The sequence below is a fragment of the Danio rerio genome, chromosome 11 (assembly GCF_049306965.1).
Source record: "Danio rerio strain Tuebingen ecotype United States chromosome 11, GRCz12tu, whole genome shotgun sequence".
Lineage (NCBI taxonomy): Eukaryota > Metazoa > Chordata > Actinopteri > Cypriniformes > Danionidae > Danio > Danio rerio.
This window is the reverse complement of record NC_133186.1, coordinates 24,438,166-24,460,456: the sequence shown is the minus strand read 5'-3', so window position 1 is coordinate 24,460,456 and position 22,291 is coordinate 24,438,166. Positions and strand designations below refer to the sequence as shown.

Below are 22,291 nucleotides of genomic sequence, written 5' to 3'. Positions count from 1 at the left end.
TTATGGAAAATCTATTTAAGTTAGTTTTGACATTATGGTGGGCTGCCACAAATAATTAATTGCTTTGGAAACATTGAAAAAAATCTACAGTATAAGAAATAAGAAGGATCCATCCACATGAGCTGGAGCATCCATATAATAATGGAGTAATCATATAATGACAAATGGACACAAAGACTTACAGAACATACCATTACACAGTAAAATTTGATTCATAACATACAATATAGGCTAGTTACATGGCCAAATTTCAGTATTATTGCATAATTGCCATTGATTTTATGTACATTTAAGTAAGTAGTTAATTATTATTATATGACTTATAATTTAGATATAATATACATTAATTAATTTTTTTTTTTACATTTATTTCATTAATGAAAATAGTTTTGAACACAGATCACAAGAACAGCTGGTGCGCTCCCTGAGCAACATCGTGGTATTTTGTCTCTGAATGATTCAACATTTATAGAATATCTCAACTCATTCATAAAGACTAGAGCTGCACGATTCTGGCTAAAATTAGAATTTTATTTGCTTATTTAGCAAATTTTTATTTATTTTTTTGCTTAAAATAAAGATTACAATTTTCTCACAATTCTGTAGATGTAAAATAAAGCTTAATATGAGTCTGCATTTTTTTCTCAAACATATGTTAAAACAACAATAATATTATTATGTGTAGGTCTACTGTTTTCTATTAATAATTCTATTCTACTTAAAATAATTCTGATGTTGAATTATGTTTGAGATATAGGCCTATGCTTGCAATCTGTCATTGACAACATTATTAGACCATAATTTACTGGTAAAATCAACATTATATAAGCTAGAGTATTATACTGACACTGTAAACATTTATTTTCACGCACAGCTGTGTGTTCGCTATGAAAGAAAAAACATCAAATGCTTGTTGCATCATAACTCTAAAATGTGATATGATTATTTAAATGATGTGCACACTTTTGGTTTCATTTTCACTGCCGTGTGCTGTTCATACTTTCCCCGCGGCTCTCAAACGATCACTCTGTGCCACAAACTGAATATTATTTACAATTTTATTACCTGTTACTCACAACCTATGCAGGTTCTGTTCACTAAAGTAGACGCGCGTGCATTTATCATTAAGTAGGGTGTGTGCCCACCCTCACTGTGATAACAGCTCACAGTCAGCAGCTTACTTCACGTCTGATTTCCCGGCTTCGAATACAGCATTATATTAAGACAAAAATGACATTTTTTTAGGTGAATTATATCTTATAAATACAGTATGTGACTCTTTCAACATCTTTTGGAGGTGTCCATGTCGCTGAGCAATGTATGTGAATCAATGAAAAGACTCGTGCAGCCACCTTTGCTTCTCTCCTGAACTTGAAAATATGATTGGCAGAATCGTAATGCTGGATTAAGATCGTCTAGGGGGTCGAATCGAGATCGTGATTTTTTTTCGATTAATTGTGCAGCAATAATAAAGACATGCACTCGCTTCATTCTTAAATAAATTAGTCATCTTAATGAATCAGTTTAATGAAAGATGGATTTTTTTGCGGGGTAACATATTAATGTCAGAATCTATTGTACAAGTTGGGTTTGATGTGTTTTTTTGCTCACCAGCCACAGTGGCTACTCGTTTTCTAAAGTTACTGGCCACACAGCATTATGAATGGGTAATTCTTTTTTGATTGGTTCTATTATGTTGTCTTAAATTCAATTAGATTATTAATACAACTTAGGAATTTAACATGAAAGATAACTCAAGCAAATAACAAGTAGTCTTTCATAAAAATACCTTGAAAAATAAATACTTATTTAAATATGTTGTAGCGCATAACAGTTAACTTCAGTCATAATATACCCAGTGATAATCCTGAGTGGCCAGTAACTTTAGAAAACCAGTAACAACAGTCGCTGGTGAGCAAACAAAAACCATTATGGATGTAACAATTGCTGTAAAAAATCAAAAAATAAATTTGTATATATGTTAACATTATATTGAAACGTTTGTTTATATTTTCCAGAACAACTGACCACAGAGTTATGGGACCAGAAAAATATCAATCTGTAAACATGTTCTGTAATTTATATGAGGAAAATAAACATGCGTTATGGGTGTGACAAAAAAAGTCTGCGAGTTTACAGTGCACAACATACTTTGTAGAAGATCTGTGAATTAAACTGCACAACCCAAAAGAAACAAAGAAAATCAAAACGATAAGAGTTCTCTCTATAGAAAAAAAAGATTCATTTTATTTTATTTTATATATTCACATTTATGAGGAAAAAGTGTAGTTATGGATGTGACATCTCTCCATTATGGATGTGACAGATGTGAAATTGCCGCTTGTGTGACTTTGGTAAATCAAATATAATAGTTTGAAAACATTGACAGATGCATTTTTAAGTATTCCTAAACCACTGTACTTGCTTACCCAAAAAACCCCGAAACGGTTGACATTTGCACGGAATTGCTCATATATATTTTTTATATTTTTATCAAAGTCACTTTTTATGAATATTTAACCATTTAAATGTATGTCTTTTGTGTTCATTTAGGTCATATACACACTATAATGTTTCAAGAGTGACAGTCACATTTAAATACAGGAATAAATCCCCTAAATTACCATTACATATGTGTACAGAACACAATTCACTTTCACAATTTATGATGATTGACATCTTATTTGATTAGTGACCTGAACTGTTATTTCTGCCCAAAGTAATATTACATCAACAAAACCTGTTATGGTGGTCAATTCAAACTAAGCCACCATCGACAGGGGCATCAAGTTTTGTTTATAATAGGGCTGCTATGCTGAGCTCACTTTTGAAATGTTGCCAGGTCCACATATAAACAACGATTAGTGTGTATATTCAAGTTTTTTCCATCTATTTATTGGACTAGGCAGGTACAAGTTGGGGTATTTAAGTAAGTTAATTATTTATTTCTATGACCATTTGAGTTTAAATTCATTCTTGGCTTTTTCTTGTTTTTGAATTTTTTTCCAAGCAAGGTCTGACAACACTAAGTAATGATGTATTTCATTACCTATGATTTCTTGCACTTTATACAGTATACAGAATACAAAGACGACTCTGATGTGCATTTAAATTTGATCAATAACCAGTTGTTAAGCTCAGTTCTGTACGGAAGTCCTAAGAGGCCATGCATTAAATATATATATTTTTTTCTTGTTTTGTCATTATCATTGCTTAATTATCTTGGGATCTTGACATAACAACTTGTTTTCTCGTGATCTTGACATGACAAAAAGTTATCTCGTGATCACAACTTATTTTTTGCTTTTATTTATTCATTATTATTATTATTAATAATAATAGAATTATTAATTTTATTAGCTTAACTGCAGACGCGCATTCGTGCAACACGTTAAAGACATTCAGAACGGCCTTAATAATATGAGCGCCAATGCTCAGGCTTATGATTAATGGACATTCATTTTTGAATTCATGTATATGATTATATATATATATATATATATATATATATATATATATATATATATATATATATATATATATATATATATATATATATATATATATATATAAAAAAAAAAAATATATATATATATATATATATATATATATATTTGTTTATTTTTTTTTACAATAAAATTCCCTCAACTGTTACCATTTTAAAGCAACTCTATATGGTGCAGTTTTAAAGTAATTGTAAATAACTTGTGAAAAGGACCAAAGCAAAAGCAGGATCTTCATAATTTTTCATAATTGAATTCATACATATAGCAATTTAATTTTGCGCCATATAGAGTTGTGCTCATATTATTATGGCTGTTCTAAACGCCTTTAACGTGTTGCATGAATGCTCTTCTGCAGTTAGGCTATTCTCTCCCTGTTCGCAGGGCCGGTGCATACTCACTGACGTTGGCCAGATATTAATAATATTAGTATTAATAACAATAATAATAATAATAATTAATACATAAATAAATAAAAGCAAAAAATTTGTCGTGATCATGACATGACAGTTTTTTGTTATGTCGAGATCACAAGAAAACAACTTTTTGTTATGTAGAGAAAATGAGTTGTTATGTTGAAATCACATGACAAGATAATAAGTCGCGTTCACAACAAAACAAGAGAGAAAATATATTTTAATGCACAGCCTCTTGGGACTTCCGTAGTTCTGTCAATTTTGTTTTGAGAGGTAATGTGGTTTCCAAATTTGGTTTAAGTCAAGTCTTGGCTTTATTGTCATTCCACTATATGTGTGGACATAAAATGCAACAAAATGGCATGTCTCACATGACTTACACTGTGCTACATAAATAAACTTTTAAGCCCTAATCTATGTTACATTTTTTTGTCTTGTTTGTGGACCGTATTGTTTTTTTTATGTATTGTTACAGTTTGTAAGTTGTACCTATTGCTATGTTGATGATTGTTAGGTACGGTATGTCAGTAGCTGTTTTTTATCTGTTTTTGCATTGACTCATATTCCTCTCTGTGTTTCTTGATTGTACAGTACAGCACTTTGGATCAATTGGTAGTTTTGTGAAAGTTCTTTAAAAATAAAGAGAAAAATAAACATTTGCCAGGGCAGTTTTAAACCTATAGATAACGAACATAATGGGGTGGTAAATTATAGGGCTGCATGATATTGGAAAAACCTGATATTGTGATATTTTTTTATGTGATAAATATTGCTGATATGAATACATTTTTACAAGATGGTTGGAATATACTGTAAGTTTTTGACAGTATTCAGGTAGAGACATTGAATAATCAACACAATATAAAAAATGCTTTTTTTGCTGTTTTGTTTCTAGTCAAAATATCTAAATATTCTTACAAAATATTTTTGTTTGTTTTCAACTTTAGTAGAACTAACTAACTAACTAACTAACTAACTAACTAACTAACTAACTAACTAACTAACTAACTAACTAACTAACTAACTAACTAACTAACTAACTAACTAACTAACTAACTAACTAAACCATTTCAATAAAAATAAATAAATAAATAAATAACAGTAATAATAAAAAATTTACATTTTTTTCAGTCCGAAATGCTTGAACACCTCCTGAGGAGCAGGAAGTACTGTACAAGGTGGGCTTTTTAAAAAAGTAACCAAAATTATACTTCTGGTCACACTTTTTACATTAGTTAATGTTAGCTAATGTGTTTACTAACATGATCTAATAATAAACAATCAGCATTTATTAATAAGCATAGTTCAACATTTAATAATGCATTTTTAAATCCAAATTCATGCCTGTTAACATTAGTTAATGCTTAATTAACTAACAACGACCAACTTAATTTCCATTAACGAACATTAGCATATATTAATCTGATCTGTAATGAATGAATCATGTATTTATTGTTCATGTTAGTAGATGAATAAACTGACAATAAGGTTATTGTAGTGTAAATAATTCTTTAAAAAAGCACTCTTCAACAAGCAGACCATAAATGCGTAACTTTGGCATTCCCCTCATGCATCTTAACTGCAAAATGCTTGAGTAAGTTTTTAGTTCCCTCCTGGTCAGAAAAGAATAGAAATGCCAGAGCAGCCGGTTTTGACACAGTCAGGTCTAGAAATATCCTCCTTTCCATAGGCTATTGTCATGAACACAACAGCTCCTTGGTCATAAACATGACCTCCTACACAGGAGCTGAGCACTGCAACAGGCCCGCAGCTGTTCGGACCAATGAAATACAGTTTTGTCTCTGGCGCTCCTTCTATGGCATAAAACACTAACTGTAAATACATTGTTGTCTGTATTTAGTTTATTAAACTGCCTCAGTGTGTGCGCACAAGGCTGGTCTTGTCTTGCATGTTGAATGTCAACAAGCCGTTTTAACCGCTTTTGCTACAGTTCGCATCTGCGTAACTCTTTCTGTCTGTGTTTATCGTTTCAAAAGCCCCCCAGCGAGGTCTTTTTGGAGGAAAGGTCACCGGTGGTTTGAGGTCTTTGCAGAGGTCACAGCACATGAATGGAAATGCATAGAGCCAGGCCTTTTATTACCTATAATGCACCTTCTAAACAAAGCCATGACACAAAACAGCTTTGAATTGATACTAAAAGCCCACTGAGAAGGGAATCTTAGATAAGTGGAGATTTTAAAGGGATAGTTTACCCAAAACTAAAAAGTCTGTCATCATTTACTCACCCTTTACTTGTTCTAAACCTGTCTAATAGTAGAATTTTTATTCTTTTCTTTATTCTGTTGAACAAAAAAAAGATAGTTTGAAGAATGCTAAAAACCTGTAACCATTGACTTCCATAGTATTTCTTTCTATGGAAGTTCATGGTTGCTTCTTTTATGTCAAGAAAGTTTAAATGTATTTCGTGTTCAACATAAGAAAAAAACTCATAAAGCTTTTGGGGGTGACTAAATAGTCAGTAAATTTTCATTTTTAGGTGAACTATCCCTTTAAGAATGAAATAATAATTATTTAAAGAATACTTACCTGCATTTGAAAGTAATATGCTTGCTTTGATGGCCTTTTATTACCCATAATGCACCTTCTAAACAAAGCCATGATAAAAAAACAGCTTTGAACTGATTCTAAGAGCCCACCAAGAAGGGAATCTTAGATACAGTGGAGATTTTAAAGGGAAAGTTAACCCAAAACTGAAAACTGATTAAACACTTTACTTGTTCGAAATCTTGCATTATTTTCTTTATTCTGTTGAACACAAAAGCAGATAATTTGAAGAATGCTGAACACCTGTAACTATTGTATTCCATAGTATTTGTTTTTCTTTTTATGGAAGTTAATGGTTGCATCTTTGAACGTTCTTTAAAGTATCCTATAAAGTTTTTGGAACCAGGGTGAGAGTGAGTAAATTTAGATTTTTAGGTGAACTATCCCTTTAAGAATGAAAGAATAATTTTTTAAAGAAAAATCATTTGCATTTGTAAGTAAACTGCTTTCTTTGTTTTTTTTTTTCAGAGCTGTGTTAAATGGATTGTTCAAATAATATAAGATAGTTTAAATAATAATTACCTGCATTTGAAACTAATCAGCTTGCTTTGACTTGTCATTATTAAAGCATCATGACAATTCAGAGCTGTGTTAAAGGGATCGTTCATCTTAAATACTTAAAATTCTGTCTTATTTTACTCTCTTTTTACTTGTTCAGAGGTGTTTTAAGTTTCTTTTTTCTGTTGAACATAAAAGCAGATAGTTTAAAGAATGCTGAAAACCTGTAACCATTTACATCCATAGTATTTCTTTCTATGGAAGTTAATTGTTATTTCTTTTAAACTTTCTTCAAAATATTTTCATAATATAAATGTATTTCTTGTTCAACATAAGAAAGAAACTCAAGGTTTTTCGGGGTGAATAAATAGTGAGTAAATTTTCATTTTTAGGTGAACTGTCCCTTTAAGAATGAAATAATAACTATCTAAGTAATAATTACCTGCATTTGAAAGTAATCAGCTTGCTTTGATTTGTTATTATCAAAGCATCATGACAATTCAGAGCGGTGATAAGGGGATAGTTCATCTTAAATACTTAAAATTCTGATTTATTTTACTCTCTTTTTGCTTGTTCAGAAGTGTTTAAGTTTTTTTTTTTTCTGTTGAACATGAAAGCAGATAGTTTGAAGAAAGCTGAAGATCTGTAACCACTGACTTTCCATCTATGGAAGTCAATGGTTACAGGTTTTTCGTTTTCATCAAAATATCTTGTTTTGTGTTCAGCAGAGTAAAGAAACCCAAACAAGTTCTGAATAAGTGAAAAGTGAATGAATAGTCAGTAAATTTTCTCTCTTTTTCAGGTGAACTATCCCTTTAAATAGTTTCATAATAGTTAGGCAACAAAACAGAATCTCAAACTTCCATAAATGCCCACAGACGTTCTGCTGTCTCACTGTAATTCTGCTAACTTTGGTTTCTGACCATGCTGAACCAATCTTTGTTGCATGTTATTCACCTTAAATGCTTGTTTAACTTTTCTAGAAAGTAATGTACACACACAATTACAAAGCAGTCTTTGTTTTACTTGTACAATTACAGTATATATTTTCTGAAAATGACATGCATATCCCAGACTGTCACTTAAATTATTTAGCTACAATATGGGTAAAAAAGAAATTCTCAGCTCTAAATGCACCCCTGTTTGTTTTAGTGATTGTCTTAATAAACAGATTGTGTTGTTTATGTATTTATACATTTGCCAGTTTGGATATTCATTAAATGATTTGATGATTAATTTAGATAATACTCGTATATTATATAATTTTTTTTCTTTTAAGCATGCTTTCTTTGATGTAAAAAACTGAATATTTTCCATCAATTTTGTCAGTCTGTCAAATCATTTTTAGAAATTATTCTAATATGCTGATTATTAATGTTATTGGTAATGAGAAAGATATGTTATTTAGCATTTTATGATTATGATTTTATTTTATGAACAGAGAGATCAAAACAGTAGTATTTATTTAAAACAAAAAATATCATACATGTCGTCTCCTCAGAAGACAAGAAGAAGACAAGGTTCTATCTGACATTTTTGTCAAAATTGAGTTATTGACATATTTTGATTAAATCACAACTTATTTACATTATGGGATGTGTTTTTATAAGTTGTTTACATTTTAAGACTTTTTATTAAAAAAAAAACGGTTTATCTATTAAGTTAAGTTAGCTTGGCTCTATAAGTTTCTTTCTGTGAGCCAATCAGCATTTTTAATGCACGCACAAGGACCAATCAGGATCAGCTTTCTTTGTCGTTTTGCCGGACTGCTCCATTGACAGCGAGAAAGATCAGAAAGACAAAATCACACAAAATCAGAGTCGGCTAAATAATGCCACATCACACAAATTGAGATGTGTGTAAATGTGATGCATTTTTTGACACTGAGATTAAATGTTAAATTTTAAAAAGAAACGAAATATTTAAAAAAATTAAATATTAAATGTGATATATTGTTATTTGTGTATATATAGTCAGTGAAACACTTTTATTACACTTTTGTTTATTAAACTCATTTGCTCATAGTCTGTTTTCTTTTAAAGTCTTTAAATGTAATAATAAGCCTTGAAGGGCAAATGCTTAATTTACTTCATGGGGCATATAATTCAATAAATATAGCATAAAATTCAATAAATAAAATACAATAATTCAGATAAAGCATACAGTTTAATAATTATGACAATAATAATTACATAAAATTAACATCTGCACTGGATAAAACATTCGGCACAGCCTTGTATGTTAAATTTAAACATGTAAAAATATTCATCCTAAAACATTAAATAAATGTTATAGAAAGCAAATATTTTTCTTTCTCAAGCATCAACATATTGTTACACCACCAAATTATATATTTTTTTATTGTATTCCTTGAAAAGTAAAGCTTCAATAAATGATCTGCCAGATAGAACCTTATAATTCCAAGCCGAAAATTACTTTTCAGAATTAGAAGGTTCTATCTGCATTTACCATGTTTTTGATACTCCAATTTGAAAATGTAAGAAAATTTTGATAATTTACATTTAGAGTACTTTTAGGGTCTCTGTCATGTTAATGTATGAAAGAGAACTGTTACATGCATATTATTAGTTATATGGAATGCAAAAACTTTGAAGCTCAATTTCTCAAAATCATTTAGAACGCTGATAGAACCTTATAATTCTAAAGTGATGATATCTCTATTGTCACTTTTTAAATGGTATTACGCATTGCAGTGAATCGCAACCTATCATTGCAAATGTGTTTTTTAAAACTTTTGTTCAATAGCACTTTTTCTTTGCCTAAAAAAAATGTGTCCAAATGCAAAACCTAAACTAAAAACCCTAAACCACTCGTTTACTGGCGATGGATTGTATCATAACAAAAGTCCTAATTTTAAAATGGTAATCTAAATGTCACAGAACTCCATAATGCTGAAATTAACTGTTTTTAATATGCACATGATCTAAAGCAGAGGTGGGAATTATTCAGGCATAATGCAATACTCATTTCTTGTAAATAACATCTAGCTTCCTCTTCATTCAGTTTATCACAAGTCTTTGCTTTGTCCGATAATGATTCATTGGTGGAAGCGGTTGATAATCTTTGCGTATTTTTACATACATTGAATTGGTAAACTGATGGCCCACTGAAAATCATAGTGTCAATTGTTTAAATGCACATCTGGCCTTTACTACTTGAACAAAATAAATAAAACAGCTTATATAACAATATTAATGTCTGTTTTTATAACCACTAGGGGGAGACACAGTGTCACAGCTGTTGTTTTTATTCAACAACAGTTTCTTCTAACATTTCACAAGGTTTTGGTTTAATCTCACGTATTAGGAAAGCACTCTTCGTATCATGTTTCTTGCTTTCCAGCTATTGAACTTCCATTATATCTGACTTTTCATTAGCATTTCTTCACCTTAATAAATAAATATTAAAGCATTTGCCAACTTGTATTTAGCAAGGCATGTTTATTTAAAAGAACATTAAAAGTTCATCAGAACACTTAGTTTGTTAAAAAGATGTTTGTCTTTTTTCTGCAAACACACAGACACACACACACACAAACACACACACACATAAAAATATTTTTATAAAAATATATATATATTTGTTTTTACAAAATGAAGAAAGCCATAAAGGCTGAGTAAATGACGAAATATTTCTCTGTTTTTATTATTATAAAACTTTTTTGGTGTACATTCTCTTCAATAGCTCATGCATTTCAGTTACATTAAAAAGGCAAGAAAAGTTGATTTATATAGCACATTTACAAAGTGGTAATTTAAAGTGCTTTTACATGAACAGGAATAAAAGAGACAAGAATAAGAAAAAAATAATAATAATAAAAGTTATTAAAAGTTAAAAAGTTTTAAAATGTGTTAAAAGTTTTTAAAAGAGTGAAAAAGCAATAGTGCGATCTGTCAGACGTAGCACAGTGCTCATTCAGTAAAGGCACAGCTAAACAGATGTGTTTTAAGTCTCGATTTGAATGTACCTAATGTTGGAGCACATCTGATCATTTCTGGAAGCTGATACCAGCAGTAGGGTGTTTAGTAGCTGAAGGCCGATTCACCCTGCTTTGACTGAACTCTTGGAATCTCTAATTTATATGATCCTAAAAATCTGAGTGATCCGTTTAGTTTGTGTTCAGTGAGCATATCTGTAATGTATTGAGGCCCTAGGCCATTTAGTGATTTATAGACAAGTATAGTAATTTAAAGTCTGTTCTGAATGTAACTTTGAGTCAGTGTAAAGACCTGAGCACAGGTGTGATGTGCTCTGATTTGCTGTTTCTGGTCAGAATTAAATTAGAATACCATTTTACAATATTGATGTTTAAAAGAGCTGATATGGTAATGTATTTTGATGTAATTCATCAAAAGATAATGTTCTGAGCAACATGAAGAATATTTTTTTAAAGTTTTGACTGGGAACTATGTTCATCAAAAAGTCCTGAAGAAATGCCATGGTTTTCTCAAAAAACTATCAAGCTATTAGTATTAAAATATTTTTTTTAGGATCATGTGAAGACTGCAATAATGATGCAAAAAAAACTGCTTTAGATCAGCCAGCAGAAACTTGATCAAAATGTCATCTATAATTGATGTAATCGAAGCTAGCAAAACTGTTCATAGGTTTTCACAGGAACTGGATTTGATGCTCGCTTTGTTTAAATGTCTCTGCTAAAAAAATGCTTTGCATTTTATGACCACAAAGGACATGGTTTGTGATTAAAAACAAAAAAAAAGAAAACTATTAGAAATATTTTAAAAAGTATACAAAAAAGGATTTTGAAAAGTTATCTTAACTTACAAAATTGCTTGTGAAAAACCCATTATTTTTACAATTTCGTACAGTCCTAATGCTTTAAGTTACTAACAAATTAAAAAAAAACATTTATGGGTCATCTATTTAAGAACAAATTCCCCCAATAACTCAATATCAGTGGATGAGTTTACATTGGCCTTTTAGCTGAACAAACTCTTGAGTTGCACAGTTTGACAGTCTAACAAACCCACCCTGACATATGGGGCCTGTATCATGAAGCTGGATTAGCTGGCTAGCCAGTTATGTTTCAGTTTAGTTTAAACCAACCTTTAGCGTTTTAGGTAACATTAAGGCAGTTACACTTTAATCACTTTTTGTTGACATGGTATGATGGAGCAGCTGAGGTATACCTTCATGGTACCTAAAACCCAGAATTGGTGCAAAGTAAACTAAAACTTAACTGGCTTGCCATCTAATCATTCGGCTTTCTTCATAATATCTTCGTTTGTGTTTAACAGAAGAAAGAATATCATAAAGATCTATACACACTCGAAGCTAATTAAATAATGAGTAAAATTTTGATGTTTTTGGATGAATTCTCTCTTTAATTTATGGTTTAAGTCAGAGTTTGTGATTAACTCTTGACCACATGCACCTGAAGGCAGAACAGATGCAGCAAACAGCCAATCACTCAGAATATAAGAGTTACAATTAGCTTCATTTCTCAGGAGTGAGTCAATTCACTTTTTTGTTGAAGATCAAGACATACTGTAACATTATCAGAAATATAATAGATCTACAGTAAACACATTTACAAGACATGAAACAAACACTGCTGAAGCATCAACTTTTAAAAGACAATTTAAATCAAATTTTGTTAAATCAATGCAAATCAATCAACTGCTTTTATTAAATAAAGTTTCACAAACAGCTCAAATGAACATTTTAAAAGCATCATGTATACAGCAGATTTATGTGTAAATGTTTAAATGTAAATTCGGCCCCACTTTATATTAAGTGACTTACTATCTACTTGCATAAAACAAGTACAATGTACTAAGTGTGTTCATATTGTATTGCACAACACTTATGGTGCTGTGGAAGTAGAATACGGGTAAGTTTAGGGACAGGTTTTGTACTTCGAATAGTTTTATTGGAGGGTAAAGGTGTGAGAGACAGTTCAAAAGTGTAATTAATTGTAATTACAAAACATTACAATACATACATTTTTAAAAACATAAATACAATATAAAAACATGTATCCACATAATAATTGCACTGAACCAATTGATTAAGTTAAATGCGAGTACATAATTAAGGCCACTTAATATAAAGTTTGTCTACACATGTTAGTCTAAATATAATCTAATACAATAAATGTAATGTAATGTTTATTTATATAGCGGAGTTATTGTGTATAGCCATACACCCAAATCACTTTACAATCGTGGGGGGTGGGGTGGAGTGGGGGGGGGTCTCTCCACTTTGGCCAGGACACTGGGGTTACACCACTACTCTTTATGAGAAGTGCCATGGGATTTGTAAGGACCGCAGGAAGTCAGGACCTTAGTTTAACGTCTCATCCGAAAGTCGGCGCTCACTGACAGTATAGTGTCCCCTTCATTATACTAGGGCATTAAAACTCACGCAGTCCGCAGGTTGAGCGCCTCAGTTTTTCCCATGTGGTCTTTCATCCAGGTACTGACCACACTGTTAGACCTTACCAGGCGTTTTTACAGTAGAATACTGGCAACACTGTTGCCAGTTACTCACTGTAAAAGTTTGTTTGTAGTAAGTAACTGGCAACAGTGTTGCCATTTAATTACTGTAACTGAACCATTACAGTGAGTGGCTGGCAACAGTGTTGCCAGTTATTTACTGTAACCGAACCATTACAGAGAGTAGCTGGCAATAGTGTTGCCAGTTAATTACTGTAATAGAGCAGTAGTGGTAACTAACTGGAAACTATGTACAGTTAATTACTATACTGTAGTGTTACAACTCACAGCATTATACTGCATACACATTAATAGTATTTCATAGTCTTACTAAAATTAATTAGTATTCTTACCTGTTATTAAAAATAGAAGGCATAAAAATTTAGACAAATGTATTTTATTGTTTTGGCAGCAAACAAATATACAACATAAAATGTATAACAAAATTAAGAAATCAGCAGATATAAATATTGTCTTGCATATTACAGGTCTGCACAGTAAGGCTGCAGTCACACTAACGTTTAAGCATGCAAAATTCTGTCATACGGCACTGCGAAAAGAAGTGGGATTAAACAAAATAATTAGAGATTGAAAAAGCAAGCGACTGGTTCATAGTTTAAATTTTTGTTCAGACAGGTCATGTTTTGATCTTTGATTGGTCTCAAGCAATCACATAATGCGATTTCGCAGGTCAGAGATCTCCAAGTTTGAACTTTCCAATGCTGCGAACAGTTAAATTTTTCGCATGAGCTAGCATTCCAGGTCTGCAGCATTCACATGCGTATGAGTGGAAATCTAAAGGGAGAAAAGTGCAGTGTGACTGGGACTTTAAGCTGTAACTCTAATTGAACACACCTGATCAAACTAATTAAGGCTTGTTAGAAATCTACAGGTAATGTTGAAGCAGGGTGTGAACTAAACTCTGCTGCGCTGCAGTCCTCCAGGAACTTGGAGTTTGACCCCCATGGTATATAGCATATTTTTAAAGCAACTGCCAACATTTAACACACACGCACGTGCACACACACACACACACACACACACACACACACACACACACACACACACACACACACACACACACACACACAGAAAGTGCTGCAGTAAAATGTGATTCTCTCTCCTCAATGCTGACCATGCAAAAAAAAAAAAACTAAACAGCTAAAAACACAAAATATTTATTTTATTTTTTAAAGTTTCAAATAATTAAAAAATAAGCATATGAAAAGAACACACACATACTCTCTCTCTCTCTCTCTCTCTCTCTCTATATATATATATATATATATATATATATATCTATATATAAACATGTTTGTCAAACACAGGCAGATATTGTGTCAATTCTCAATAAAAAGTTAAAAATAATTATAAAAAACAAAAACAAAGTCGGCAACACCGAAAATCCAAAGGATCCAATCTTTTATTGTTATAATTATTATCTACTTTAAAATCTCATGACCACAAACTTTTCTATGGTTTCTAATATAAATTCATAGGTGGAAACACAGCTCTGAAAAATACTTAGCAACAAACTCACAACCTGGGACCTGACAGTGGAGCTTTTGTGTGTGGATAGTTATTTGTATCATATTTTTTGTGATTCCCTGTGATGATTTCTGTGCACATGTTACCTTACTGAGGTGATGGAATTTATTGGTTTTTATGTGCATAAACTTTTAGCATCTGTACATTATTGCAATATGCAATATCCAATAAATAAATATACTTAAAAGCGAGGAGAGGCTAACTAGCTAACAATGTAGCTTTCAAGTACAGTTCAAGATAACAACAAGATAACTTAAAACACAGCCTTATTTTAAAAAACCCTCAAAAACATTTTAACACATTTTACTTACTCATTGTAGATTCTTATTTAAAGCCTAAAACATCAGACTCTACATCTGAATTGATAGACAGTCAATAGAGCACACTCAGCAGTAAACAAATCAAACACCTGACTCCCTTAAAGGGCCAGCATTTTCTGAAAACTTTTTCTAATACTTTTGTGTTTAGAATAAGACAGCCTGTGGGAGTGTGGTGAGGCCTAAATCATTGTCTTCTGCCTTTAAAATGCACATCTCTATAAACAGCAACATAAAGCATCAGAGTAAATGGGACAGTAATGGTTGAACAGTAATTTGCCATTTATTGTCACAGTACATAAAGTAAATTACTGTAATTTATCCTTTGCATTACACAATTTTATACAAACTCTACTCCTTTTACAGTAAAATACTGTTTCCTTTCATTACAGCAAAACACTGACTATTTTGCAGTTATTTACTGCATAATCTACAGGGTAAGAGTGCAGTTAAGCTTTAACCCTAATTAAGCACACCTGATCAAACTAAATCTAAAGGTAGTGTGTTGAAGCAGGGCTGGAACTAAATTCTGCTAGGCTGCGGCCCTCTAGTAGTTTGACACCCCTGGAGCATAGCATATTTTCAAAGTAACTGCCTACATTTATCACAATTATGCACATATTGTTTAATAAAAACAATTAAAATATGCAAACTTCATCCATAGGAAAAAAAATGATAATAAATAATCTGATCCTCATGTCGTTCCAAATCTGTAGTAATAATAAAAAAAACACAAAAATTACATGATTTATACATTTATTTAGGAAAGTCTTTATACTATACTGTTAATGCCACTTTTACTTACTTTAATTGAAGTTTTCCAAACAAATTTATTGAGTCTCTGCAAACATGTATGTACGTGCTGTTTAAGATATTTTTTTTTTAAATAACACATTTTTACTAATCATTTAGCAAAATACTAATAATCAGTTGAAAGTGCAATATAAAAGCTGAACTATAGGTTAAATTAGGCAAATTAGACTAATTATAGAAACGTAAACAAAGTTATAAGAATTATTAAGACAATTTCTTTGCTCTGTGTGAATATTTTTGCCTTTAAATGCATTTCATCCATATCTTATGCTGAGCTTTTAATGATCTCTGTGGCATTGGTTGACTCCTGATACTCAATGTTAAAACTTAAAAGAAACCAAAGAAAACACATGGCTGCAGTGAAATTCAGCTTATCATCAATGCAATGTCCCACTCTCCCCTCAATACTGACCATTCGCATATCAAAACTGAACAGTAAATATATATAAAATTATATAATAAATATAAATAGCAACATAAAGCATCAGAGTAGATGGGGCAGTAATGGTTGATCAGTAATTTACCATTTATTATGACAGTAAATATCTGTAATGGGTACATAGAGTAAATTACTGTGATTTATTCTTTGCACTACAGAATTTCATACAAATCCTGCTTCTTTTACAGTAAAATACTGTTTCCTTTCATTACATCTAAACACAGGCTATTTTACAGTTATTTACTGCATAATCTACAGTAAGGGTTTACAGTGCAGGCTCAGCCCTGCTTAGCTTCAGTGAGTAACTGGTCTTGGGTGGCTGGGTGATATAGCTGTAGATCTATACAATTAGGTCCATTAGGTCCATACAATTTAATCTAAATTCATTATTAATATTATTTGACCTTTCAAAACCATTTGAATATGCAATTTAATGATTATAATATTAATAGTATTGTAATAGTATAATAATAATGTTATTAGGAAATGACATCATATTCACTTTACTCATAGCTGATTTTTCATGTTTGGGCTTGCAATCTCTATCCTAGTGTAAAACCTTCTCCAGAGCAGGTTAGCAGTGTACTAGTAATTTACCATGGCAGTAAAACCAACCCACTTTCTAGAGATTGCTCAAACTAAATTCAGACTTACCTGGCTAAAGTCCGAAACCGACTTCGTGCGACAGGCCTCATATGTGGTGATGGTGTTGTGGTGGTGTGAAACATGTTTATACACGCAATTCACATGAGTGTTTTGCTGACCCAGCCGAACCAGTGAATCACCACACTCCTCCAGACTTATTACATACAGCGCCAAAGTCAGATGAGGCGGAAAGGACTCGAGGAAAGGGTGCAAGGGGACAATGAAGTCCCCTTGTTCCTCTCTCTCAGAGACGCTCACAAGGTTTGGGTCATTTATGGGAAGTGGAGGAAGCAATTGGCCAAAGTAGAGAAGTTGTGGACACTGTAATATAAGACTTCATGACTAAGGATTTCCCTGTGACTCGCTCTCCCTCTCTCTGTTTCTTTGGCTATTGGTCACGAGGGATGTAGAAATCTACAGGTAATGTTGAAGCAGGGTGTGAACTAAACTCTGCTGCGCTGCAGTCCTCCAGGAACTTGGAGTTTGACCCCCATGGTATATAGCATATTTTTAAAGCAACTGCCAACATTTAACACACACGCACGTGCACACACACACACACACACACACACACACACACACACACACACACACACACACACACACACACACACACACACACACACACACACACACACACACACACACACACACACACACACACACACAGAGAAAGTGCTGCAGTAAAATGTGATTCTCTCTCCTCAATGCTGACCATGCAAAAAAAAAAAACTAAACAGCTAAAAACACAAAATATTTATTTTATTTTTTAAAGTTTCAAATAATTAAAAAATAAGCATATGAAAAGAACACACACATACTCTCTCTCTCTCTCTCTCTCTCTCTATATATATATATATATATATATATATATATCTATATATAAACATGTTTGTCAAACACAGGCAGATATTGTGTCAATTCTCAATAAAAAGTTAAAAATAATTATAAAAAACAAAAACAAAGTCGGCAACACCGAAAATCCAAAGGATCCAATCTTTTATTGTTATAATTATTATCTACTTTAAAATCTCATGACCACAAACTTTTCTATGGTTTCTAATATAAATTCATAGGTGGAAACACAGCTCTGAAAAATACTTAGCAACAAACTCACAACCTGGGACCTGACAGTGGAGCTTTTGTGTGTGGATAGTTATTTGTATCATATTTTTTGTGATTCCCTGTGATGATTTCTGTGCACATGTTACCTTACTGAGGTGATGGAATTTATTGGTTTTTATGTGCATAAACTTTTAGCATCTGTACATTATTGCAATATGCAATATCCAATAAATAAATATACTTAAAAGCGAGGAGAGGCTAACTAGCTAACAATGTAGCTTTCAAGTACAGTTCAAGATAACAACAAGATAACTTAAAACACAGCCTTATTTTAAAAAACCCTCAAAAACATTTTAACACATTTTACTTACTCATTGTAGATTCTTATTTAAAGCCTAAAACATCAGACTCTACATCTGAATTGATAGACAGTCAATAGAGCACACTCAGCAGTAAACAAATCAAACACCTGACTCCCTTAAAGGGCCAGCATTTTCTGAAAACTTTTTCTAATACTTTTGTGTTTAGAATAAGACAGCCTGTGGGAGTGTGGTGAGGCCTAAATCATTGTCTTCTGCCTTTAAAATGCACATCTCTATAAACAGCAACATAAAGCATCAGAGTAAATGGGACAGTAATGGTTGAACAGTAATTTGCCATTTATTGTCACAGTACATAAAGTAAATTACTGTAATTTATCCTTTGCATTACACAATTTTATACAAACTCTACTCCTTTTACAGTAAAATACTGTTTCCTTTCATTACAGCAAAACACTGACTATTTTGCAGTTATTTACTGCATAATCTACAGGGTAAGAGTGCAGTTAAGCTTTAACCCTAATTAAGCACACCTGATCAAACTAAATCTAAAGGTAGTGTGTTGAAGCAGGGCTGGAACTAAATTCTGCTAGGCTGCGGCCCTCTAGTAGTTTGACACCCCTGGAGCATAGCATATTTTCAAAGTAACTGCCTACATTTATCACAATTATGCACATATTGTTTAATAAAAACAATTAAAATATGCAAACTTCATCCATAGGAAAAAAAATGATAATAAATAATCTGATCCTCATGTCGTTCCAAATCTGTAGTAATAATAAAAAAAACACAAAAATTACATGATTTATACATTTATTTAGGAAAGTCTTTATACTATACTGTTAATGCCACTTTTACTTACTTTAATTGAAGTTTTCCAAACAAATTTATTGAGTCTCTGCAAACATGTATGTACGTGCTGTTTAAGATATTTTTTTTTAAATAACACATTTTTACTAATCATTTAGCAAAATACTAATAATCAGTTGAAAGTGCAATATAAAAGCTGAACTATAGGTTAAATTAGGCAAATTAGACTAATTATAGAAACGTAAACAAAGTTATAAGAATTATTAAGACAATTTCTTTGCTCTGTGTGAATATTTTTGCCTTTAAATGCATTTCATCCATATCTTATGCTGAGCTTTTAATGATCTCTGTGGCATTGGTTGACTCCTGATACTCAATGTTAAAACTTAAAAGAAACCAAAGAAAACACATGGCTGCAGTGAAATTCAGCTTATCATCAATGCAATGTCCCACTCTCCCCTCAATACTGACCATTCGCATATCAAAACTGAACAGTAAATATATATAAAATTATATAATAAATATAAATAGCAACATAAAGCATCAGAGTAGATGGGGCAGTAATGGTTGATCAGTAATTTACCATTTATTATGACAGTAAATATCTGTAATGGGTACATAGAGTAAATTACTGTGATTTATTCTTTGCACTACAGAATTTCATACAAATCCTGCTTCTTTTACAGTAAAATACTGTTTCCTTTCATTACATCTAAACACAGGCTATTTTACAGTTATTTACTGCATAATCTACAGTAAGGGTTTACAGTGCAGGCTCAGCCCTGCTTAGCTTCAGTGAGTAACTGGTCTTGGGTGGCTGGGTGATATAGCTGTAGATCTATACAATTAGGTCCATTAGGTCCATACAATTTAATCTAAATTCATTATTAATATTATTTGACCTTTCAAAACCATTTGAATATGCAATTTAATGATTATAATATTAATAGTATTGTAATAGTATAATAATAATGTTATTAGGAAATGACATCATATTCACTTTACTCATAGCTGATTTTTCATGTTTGGGCTTGCAATCTCTATCCTAGTGTAAAACCTTCTCCAGAGCAGGTTAGCAGTGTACTAGTAATTTACCATGGCAGTAAAACCAACCCACTTTCTAGAGATTGCTCAAACTAAATTCAGACTTACCTGGCTAAAGTCCGAAACCGACTTCGTGCGACAGGCCTCATATGTGGTGATGGTGTTGTGGTGGTGTGAAACATGTTTATACACGCAATTCACATGAGTGTTTTGCTGACCCAGCCGAACCAGTGAATCACCACACTCCTCCAGACTTATTACATACAGCGGCAAAGTCAGATGAGGCGGAAAGGACTTGAGGAAAGGGTGCAAGGGGACAATGAAGTCCCCTTGTTCCTCTCTCTCAGAGACGCTCACAAGGTTTGGGTCATTTATGGGAAGTGGAGGAAGCAATTGGCCAAAGTAGAGAAGTTGTGGACACTGTAATCTAAGACTTCATGACTAAGGATTTCCCTGTGACTCTTGCTCGCTCTCCCTCTCTCTGTTTCTTTGGCTATTGGTCACGAGGGATGGCGCTGTCAGCTAACACAGCCTCTGGTATAAGAGAACCGCTTCAACATGAAGGCTCAGTGTTCTGTTAGGACGCCACCGGGGTATGGACTTACATGAGGATTGTGTATTATTTTTGTGACGAATAGGACGAGATAATCAACCATTGACCACCATTCTTTATTGGCACTGCCTGTCTACAGCTTCATTCAAGGTACCAAGGGTGAATCATTACTGAGATTTGGGTATAATTTGATATTAACGACTCATAACTGGCTTGATTATTGACTTGTTGGACACACAATCTGTATTTATTGGAAGGCCTGTCAAAGGTCAGGATAACTGTTTAATTTAGCTTGACATGATCTGGGCTTGTCATTCCAGTGTTGCGTTAGGGTCTTGTCAGACATGTTTGGCCTCACCATAGCTGTGCAGCTATTTAAATAATGTTTATAGGTGAATATGAATGAATGGCCATTTTTAGAATAAATCTGTGACAGGGATACATAAACATGCATGAAGGGAATCCGTAAGTGCTTGTTTTGGACAGAAAGCTGCAGATTAACTTTGAAGGGAATGTTCACTGAGAACTGAAAATTATGTCATCATTTACCCAACCTCAACCTTGAAACTGTTTGAGGTTCTATTTTTTTCTGTTGAACACAAAAGAAGATGTTTTTAAAAAAATGCTGGAATACTGTAACCATTGATTGCAATAGTATATGTCTTTCCTACCAAGGAAGTCAGTGGTTACAGTTATTTTGTATTCAACAGAAGAAAGAAACTCAAAAAGGTTTTAAAACACTTGATAGTGAGTAAATAGTGAGTATCCCTTTAACCTTTTAGGGCTTAGTAGCCACTTTCGTGGACAGCACATTTTAGCTCTTATGTTTTATATTTTGCTACAGACATACAGTGTCATCCTGCAACTATTTTGCAGCATATGAAATTTCCCAAACACTGTTTTAACTGTCCAAAAGGATACTGATAGTCAAAACATGTTAAAAAATATATGTGCATGTGTTATTAATCCATTAAAAAACAATCAGGGAAAAAAAACTGATGTGTTCAAGGCAGATATAAAGAGTTTTTAAATCTATTACACAAAGGTGACTTTACTGTGTTTTATGAAAATTCGGACCATGAGTCCACATATATGGACATAATTTTTTAAAAGTACATCATATCAAAAGATGATTCTCAGGTTTTATTCCAATTACAGTTGGTTCCAATAAGCCAAAATAGCAAAGAGAAATAAAAAAAACGCATGTAAAAAAAAAACAGCTTGGGCCTTAAGAGGTTAAATATAGTAAGCTGAGAGTATGACAGTGGTTTATATT

At 32.3% G+C, this 22,291-nt stretch overlaps 1 protein-coding gene across 8 annotated transcripts in view; it reads left to right on the top strand.

Moving 5' to 3' along the window:
• Positions 1–22,291, top strand: part of tfeb (transcription factor EB) — a 74,794-nt gene that overhangs the window by 9,860 nt on the left and 42,643 nt on the right. For 2 of the 8 annotated variants that reach the window (XM_073916011.1, XM_005172884.6), the window contains exon 1: positions 21,031–21,165. The exons of the other annotated variants lie outside the window; for them this stretch is intronic. The gene's annotated coding sequence lies outside the window, so the exon portion shown is untranslated. Of the gene's footprint in view, positions 1–21,030; positions 21,166–22,291 lie in introns of those variants that run through there. 8 annotated transcript variants of the gene reach the window in all.